We start from the raw sequence: 8,353 nt of genomic DNA, 5'->3' as shown, positions 1-8,353 counted from the left end.
CAATCTTCCTCACCAAAAAAAAAAAAAAGAAATGAATTGTATATATATGTCTGTGTATATGTATGTATATGTACATATATATTTGTTAGTGTGAAACAAACAAAATTGACCTGTTAGTGGTGAAGAGACTTCAGCTCCCTGTTTAGAATCAGTGTGAGGGTTTCCAAGGTCATCAACTCACTTGCACCAGGAAAGTCAACTCTATTGAAACCGTGAATTGCACATGTAAATACTGAGAAATGTACTTTGATTGCATCACTGAGAAGCAGTTTGAAAAAAAGGACAACCGAGATGTTCTAAATTACTGGAAATCAGGTAGAGGAAAGAATGTAGTAGCAGGACAGTAAGAACAAAGCATCCATTTCTATGTTTACTACCTTGGAGGGAAACGTGAGGCTTTTAAATGGAACTTCTGCATTCCATTTAATGCCCCCTGGCTGTTGAGTTCCTCTGAGATGGCCTTAACCATTTAATGTCAAAATGAACTGGAGTGACCCTACTGTGCAAAATAATACAGGAGGTATGTATTTTCTGTTTCTTACACTTGCTACGCCAACCTATTTAGGTTCCCACCATCCTCACACACACATCGCATGCCTAGAATCTTTTGGTGACTTGACATCATCCACAGGATGAAACTTCCAAACCTCCAAACCCCGGAAGACACATTCTACCAAGGGCCCCAGCTGGTCAGATCTGACTCTTGTCCACCTGGCCAGCTTCATTTCCTCACTGTGGCTGACACTCCAGCTAACCTAATCTGCTTCCACTTCCACCAACCCGTCATGCTACGCAGTGCTGTCCGACCTTTGCATGTGTGTCCCTTCTGCCTGGACTCCTTTTCCCAGTTCTATTTCTCTAACAAACATCTCACTCATTTCTTAATCTCCTGCCGGTATGTCCTAGAGGAGGGGCCTAACCCCAGAATTAATCACCTCGTTCCCTGTGCTACTTGCACCTTTGCTTCCGTAATATGTACATTTCTTTTTTCTGTCTGAGATAATAAGCGCAACACGTCCATCCAGCAGCCATTTACATAAATGGGGGATTTTGCTGTCAGAAACAGTCAATTATAGTGCATGCAGCCATAGGCTTTGGGATCAAACTGCTTGAGTTCAAATCCTAATTCTACCTCTTATTACCTGTGAGACCTTAGATATTTATCTTCCCTGGGCCTCAGTTTCCTCGTCTATAGAATGGGGATAGTCATATTAACACTCCCTGGGATTACTGTTAAGATTAATTGAGATAATACATGCCAAAAGATTATTGCAGTTATGTTCTCAACAAATAGTGTATTATTTTGTCTATTAACTTAGGGAAGAAGGATGCTTCTTGTCAGGAATTGGCAAAGATTATACGCAGAACATAATTAGGCCATTATCAGGACACTGCATGCATCTGCTCTATTTTCCTCTCTTGCTTGTGCATAGCAGCTGCTTCGCAAAAAGCTAATTAGGGAAAAGAGCCAGCTTCCTTGCCAGTGACCTAGGATGACCCCTGTGTCCAGACTCCTCCAGATGTTCCTATCAGATTGTCAGTGTATGGCCCTGATGATCTGGACACATAGACAGCCCCATATTCCATGCCATACTTTGCTGCCTGAGCCTTAAAAGTTTTGTATTTTTAAGTCTTTGTTGAGTAGGTCTAGCTGCTTCTGACCCTGTCCAAGAATCTTCTTTGAGATGAATGAATGAAACACAATTCTGGCAGTTTCCAGGGCTCTTTCCATAAGCTAAGGATCTCAAACATGGCCACCAGTCCTCCTCCGTTTCCCAAGAAAAGGCACATCCCTGGGCCACCACACAGTGGGAGTTCTGGAGGCAACAGTGTCTCCTCCTTGCCTAGTCAACCAAAAATGCTTACTTAAACTGGCCATATTATTGTGACTTCCTAACTAGTGTCATTACCAGTGAATGTGATTCCACGTTCTGGATAAGTCCAGGCTGTAGACCACTGTGGAAAAGTCCATGGCCAACCTTTGTGGTGGTAAAGCCTGGTTGACCAGAAATATACCAGGTGGAAATCACTCCTGCCTATAGGTCAGTGTGTGTCTCACGAGTTACTTCTTTTAAAAATGAAATGTCATTTATTTGGTTCAATGACCCAAAGCATACAGTTATTAACCTGAGTCATTATATCTTTTTCCTCCAAAATGAAAGATGCATTTAAGTTCTCTGGCTTTCTCTTCAAGGTCAGATGAAGGCAAATTTTAAAACTGATTAAGAAGAATTCCCCTTGGGTTCATCCTTCTACCTTCTTCCAAAAGTAGCATTGAAGATGAACCAACATCATGCCAGATTGAGCAAGATACCAGATTACACTTTTTAACAAAGTGAATATGAACTTTGACCCTTAACACTTAAATAGTGGTCACAGAGAGCAGTTTCATCTGATGTATTAGCATCTATAAAAAGAGTTTCAGGCATTTACTTTCAGGGAAAATAACGTGCTCATTTCAGTGGGCCAAGATGGACAGCCAAGGTCAATGAAGCATCACAAGTAAGTTTTCCAGCCCTTGGAGGAGGTGGGATGGGGGCTGACTTTTTTTTAAATGGCGTTTAACAAATAGTGTCTGAGTGCAATTTTAAATCAAAACCCCAGACGATAAACTCCTGGCAGAAGAACTTATCTTTTTTTGGCACATTTTTTTTTTCCCTGACATCTGTTCTTTTCACTTTCTGAAATAAACATTTCACTTTGCTAATACTGTGAGATACAAGGATAGGAAGTTACTCATTCTCTTTCTCACCCCCAGAAGCAATTTCTTAAGGCTTAAAGTGAGATTTTTTTACCCACCTCTTTCAAATGAGGTAGATTCTTCCCAAAGGAAAAGCAATAAAAAATCAGGTACGAAAGTCTCCAAACCAGCTACTGGAATCCTCGCTTGCTTTCCTCAGGAAGGAGAAATACATCACGTGCCCCATCTAGAGGTGTGACTTGGAATTGTCTGTAAAGATGATCTAATGTGAATTCTGGGAGCAGAAGATAGTTACCGACTTTCAAATATAAACCAAACGGTGTGATAAGGAGAGTAGGGATAAGAGAATTTTAAAAGTTTCTATTCTCAAAGAACTTATAATGTACAGGAAAGACGTAAAACTGCTTAACAATTATAACAAAAATCTAACAGTTTTCCAAGGATTCTGAGAAGATGGTAGGCTCAGCACAGATGCTTGACCCCTTTCTCCTCTCAAAGTCCCCTTTGGGCCCTTGAAAAGTTGGCTTGTATAAGTCTAGGGCAGGAGGAGGGAGGAAAATCTTAGCCAACTTCAGGATGAGGAGGAGGTCCCACCTGCAAAGCAAAGACCAAGTGCTCCTGGGGACAGCATGGGAGCAGCCAAGTGAATTTCCTTGTAAGGCCCTGGGACAGAGGAGCTGAAACGACCCTGACCTGAGAAAAGACTAGGATGTCTGGAGAAGCCAGAGGCAAAATCTAATGATTCTGCAGATGCTTGAGGAGGTCAGCCAGCTGCCCAGACCTGTCTCCTCAGTGCCTCTGATAGGGGCTGCCCTGATCCACAGTTGACACCTCCTGACTTGCTGAGCCAAACTGTACCCTTCAGGTGCTAACTTTCTTTGCCTTGAGATCTGGAAGAAGCCCCAGGATCTGGTGGCTTCTCTCCCTACCCGTGAATTCTAGGATCACAGCAGGTTAGCCTATTGTCACCAGACTCCTAGGGTGGTGAAGTATATATTTTTTTCTGTCTGCCAACTTATAATTGCCCAGGAGATGGATCTGTCTGTTCTAAGAGATCTCCCTCCTGATAATAATAATATGCTGGCTTGCTTGTGGGTCTGCAAGAGGGGGTGATACAATTGAAGAGGCTATGTATAACACTGGATTTTTTTTTTTTTGAGGAACATACTTTTATATTGGCGTCAAATATATTAAACAACTGAGAAAAAAGTTTTGCGGTTTATGAAACTACTGGAAGTTTATTAAGGCATGCTGTCCGTGTGGGATGCATGTTTCTGGATGACACCTGATGAGTGGTCCAGATCTCCTGGCCCTTGTTCTGGCCAATCTTGTTTGCTGCTATCTCTGCTTCAGACTCTCAGTGCTCTCCTTTCTCTTCATGGGCCTTCTGCTGGTGGGATATTTGCATTGCAATTGTCTCCTGTACTTCTGGGCTAAACGCAGCGTCTTACGAAGTTCTCTTCTTCACTGCCAAGTTCTTTAGGACCTTCATTTGTGTGATCCTGTTTCATAGCACATTCTTCCTGTTCTTTTGCTTTTCTTGCAACATTTCTTGAATTTTTCTTTACACGTGACCTCATTCACAAGCACTGTTTCCATGCCTTCTTTTCAAATTTCAGCTCCCTGTCTTTCTCAGCCAACTTCTTTTCCTTCTCCTCTTCTATTATTTTGCCCACTTCTTTCTCCTGAGCTTTCTCTTCCTTACATTGCTGTGTCACATACTCATGAGATATCTTCTGTTTTCTTCCCATGTCTTCCTTTTTGCTTCTTTTTTATCAGCCTCTTCCTGTAAGTCTCGAAGGACCCTTTGCACGAGCTTCAAGTTCAAGTCTTGCTCTGTTTTGTATTCCTGCTGAATATGCTTTACCTTCTGTTGGAGGGTTTTTTGCAAAAGGGTTCTAATTTCTTGCTTTGTCTTCTGTTTCTTCAGCTTATCCTTTTCCTTCTCAAGTTTAGCCTTGTGTTGTCATCTGCCACAAGCTGAGCCGCCTCTTCCCTCAGCCACTGGACCACCGGCCTTTGTGCTTTGATGTTGGTGACCTAGGCATCCTATCCCAGGTGTGTGTTCTGCACTGGCTCTTTCTGACTCCTCGCCTCTTGGGCTTCTCGCTTTTCCTTGGCTCATCGGTCTTCCTCTGGAAGTTCTAGAGTGTCTCTTCTTTCACCAGTTTCTGCCTCTTCAGTTCCTCTCTAAGTTCTGTCTGTGCTTTCTGTTCCTCACACACTTTCTGATGAATGCAAGCAACTCAACGCGGAGCTCCTCACAGCACTCCCTGAATTGTTGTCTAGCTTTCCAGTCACAAAATTTTGTCTCTATTTTTCTTTCTTCTCTTTTAATAATCTGATTTTCTCTCTCATTCTTTTTCTTATCCTTAACTGTTTTGTTCTTTCAACTGCATTTCAGTAAAATACTCATTTTCTTCCAATGCTAAAAGTTCACATAGCTTATTTCATCTTTCACGAATGTTGATGGAATGCTGTATGTTTAATAAGCGTTGGTGCACTGAAAGAGAGCCATCCATCTAAACAACTAGGATGGATGGCTCTCATCAAGCTGAATTTTGGATTCTGGCAGAAATGGAGAAAACTAAAAAAAAAAAATAAAAATAAATTTAAGGCAAAAAAAGTATCACTAAAAAAATAGCATAGACACTGCTAAATATTGAGGCAGCAATGACCCAAAATGCCAGCTTAAGGAATCATACCAGAATAGAAAAGAAAAAGAAAAGAAATGGAAATTAGAAGTAAAAAGAGACATGCAAGGTAAACTTGTGTGAAATCAATGATTCTAAATAATTAAGCTTTCAGAAGGAGAGAAAGAAAAAACAGAAATAACAAAAATCAAAGAACTAATAAAAGAAATCCCCATGAATTGAATGAACACTTCTTAGATGATAAAGACCATCTGAGTGCTGGAAGAATTTAATGGGAAAAAAACAATCCTGGCCACATCCTAGGGTAGTTAATGGGCCTGTAGGATTAAAAGTCATCCTTATTAAGTTTCCAGACAGAGAAACTGGGTTACAAAGAAAAGACTGATAACAGTATTAGTCTTATCTATAACACAGCAAGATAGAAGACAGTGAGACAACGCTGTGTACTTTTGAGTGAAAAGTGATGTGATCATAGAATCCTGTTCTCAAGAAATTATCTATGAATTGTGTGTGTGTGCGAGGCATTTTTAGACATACAGGGACTTAACAAGTAAACTATCCAGGTACCTCTTTTGGAAATGTTACTATAAAAATTTCAACAAAAATTGGATCAGAGCAGTTAGGGAGGGATAAAATATAATAGGGAAAGAGATGAATGATGGATCATGTATATGTGATTGATATGTAAAATTACCAGAAGTTTATAGGACATGTAAAAAAACATTCCCACCTCTAAATGAAATCTAGGACAGGTCTCATATTGGTCATTCTCAGATAATAACAATATTCTCTAGTCTCTTTTATTTTTTACCAGAATAGTTTCATTGAATGACTAAAATGTCAATCCCATGTAAGAGTCAAACTTCTGAATTCTATTGTAAGTTAAAACTTTTTTCTCCTGCACGGAATTATCTGACAAAGTCTTTAAAGTGTCTATTATAAAAATGCTTAAATGAACACTTATGAACACTCCTGAAACAATTTTTTTTTTTTTTGAGGAAGATTAGCCCTGAGCTAACATCTGCTGCCAATCCTCCTCTTTTTGCTGAGGAAGACTGGCCCTGAGCTAACACTTGTGCCCATCTTCCTCTACTTTATATGTGGGATGCCTACCACAGCATGGCTTGCTGAGTGTTGCTATGTTGGCACCGGAATCCAAACCAGTGAACCCTGGGCCGCCGAAGCAGAACCTGCGCACTTAACCGCTGCACCGCTGGGCTGGCCCCTGAAACAAATATTAAAATAGAAAGTATCAGGAGAGAAAGAGAAAGCACAAAGAAGAATCAAGTGAAAATTTTAGAACTGTAAAATATAGTATCCAAAATTATACAAAAAATCTCACTGAATACACTCATTAGTAGACTGGAGATGATAGAAGAAAGAGTCAATAAACATGAATATAGATAAATAGAAATTATCCAATCTGAACAATAAAGAAAAAAGTTTGAACTAAAAACAGCACCTTGGAGACCATTTGCACTACACAAAAGGTCTAATATTCATGTTATTGGGGTCTCAGGAGACAAAGAGACAGAGTATGGTGCTGAAAAAAAAATATGTAAAGAAATAGTGACTGAAAACTTCCCCAGTATGATCAAAGATATAAACTTACAAATTTAAGAAGCTGAGTAAAGCCCAAACAGAATAAACCCAAAGAAATCAAACTCCAAACACATAATAATCAAACTCCTGAACATTAAAGGCGAAGAAAACATTTGTAAGCAGCCAGAAAAACAATGGTACATTACTTGTAGGAGAACAATGATTCAAATTACTGTGGATTTCTCATCAGGAACTATGGAAGCCAAAATTTAGTCGCACAACATTTAAAGAGTGCTCAAAGAGAATAGCTGCCAATCCAGAATTCTACGTTCAATGAAAATATCCTTGAGGGATGAAGGGAAAAGTCAATGAAATAGAAAATTAATAAGCAAGAGAGAAAATTAATCAACACAAAGATGATTCTTTGAACAGGATAAAAATTAGAAACTTAGCCAGATTGATCAATTAAAAAAAGAGGAAGAGAGAGATGTAAATTACCAATATCAGTAATAATAAAAGACACATCACTACAGATCCTATGGGCATTAAAAGGATAAGGGAATGTTTTGGGTTTTTTTAAATTTTTTTTTAAGTTTTTAAAAAATTTTTGCTTTTTCTCCCCAAAGCCCCCAGGTATGTAGTTGTATATTTTTAGTTGTGGGTCCTTCTAGTGGTGGCATGTGGGACGCCACCTCAGCATGGTTTGATGAGCCATGCCATGTCTGCACTGAGGATCTGAACTGGTGAAACCCTGGGCCACCAAAGCGGAGCACAAGAACCCAACCACTCCGCCATGGGGCTAGCCCCAAGGATAAGGGAATGTTTTAAAAAGCTTTATGCCAATAAATTCAGTAACTTAAGTGAAATGGACCAATTCCTAAAAAACACCAACTACCAAAGCACATTTAAGAAAAACACTTATTTAGAGAAACTGAATTTATCATTTAAGATCTTCCTACACAGGAAACTCCAGATGCAGATGGCTTCACTTGTGAATTCAATCAAACATTTATGGAAGAACATTATAAAATTATATATAAGCTCTTCCAGAAAATTTAAGAATAGGACAATTTCCCAACTCATTTTATGAGTTGACGTATTTCTAAAAAAGGAAACTCCAGAATAATATCCCTCATAAAAAGAGAGTCAAAAGCACTTAACAAAATTTTAATAAATTGAATTCAGTGGGAGGAAAAAAATTCGTTATGACCAGATGAAGCTCATGACAACAACACAATGTGGTTTAACATTTGAAAATGAATCAGTGTAATTCCTATACTGAGTTACTAAAAATTCGAAAAGTATAAGATCAATAGATGTAGAAAAAGGCATTAGGCAAAATTCAGCATACCTTATGTAAAGAGAGCTCAACAAACTAGGAATAGAACGGAATGTAATCAAATTGTTGAAAGTTTATGTACAAAAATCCTATAGCTAACATACACAGTAGTGAGTA

The 8,353-nt window shown here is 39.1% G+C and overlaps 1 pseudogene; it reads right to left on the bottom strand.

Annotated features, from left to right (window-relative positions):
* Positions 1–3,920: 3,920 nt before the first annotated feature.
* On the bottom strand, positions 3,921–5,223 carry LOC106824680 (cilia- and flagella-associated protein 53 pseudogene; annotated as a pseudogene).
* Positions 5,224–8,353: the final 3,130 nt, after the last annotated feature.

Source organism: Equus asinus, chromosome 10 (assembly GCF_041296235.1).
Source record: "Equus asinus isolate D_3611 breed Donkey chromosome 10, EquAss-T2T_v2, whole genome shotgun sequence".
NCBI classification, from domain to species: domain Eukaryota; kingdom Metazoa; phylum Chordata; class Mammalia; order Perissodactyla; family Equidae; genus Equus; species Equus asinus.
The sequence above is the reverse complement of the archived record's forward strand: the minus strand, read 5'-3'. Positions and strand labels throughout refer to the sequence as shown.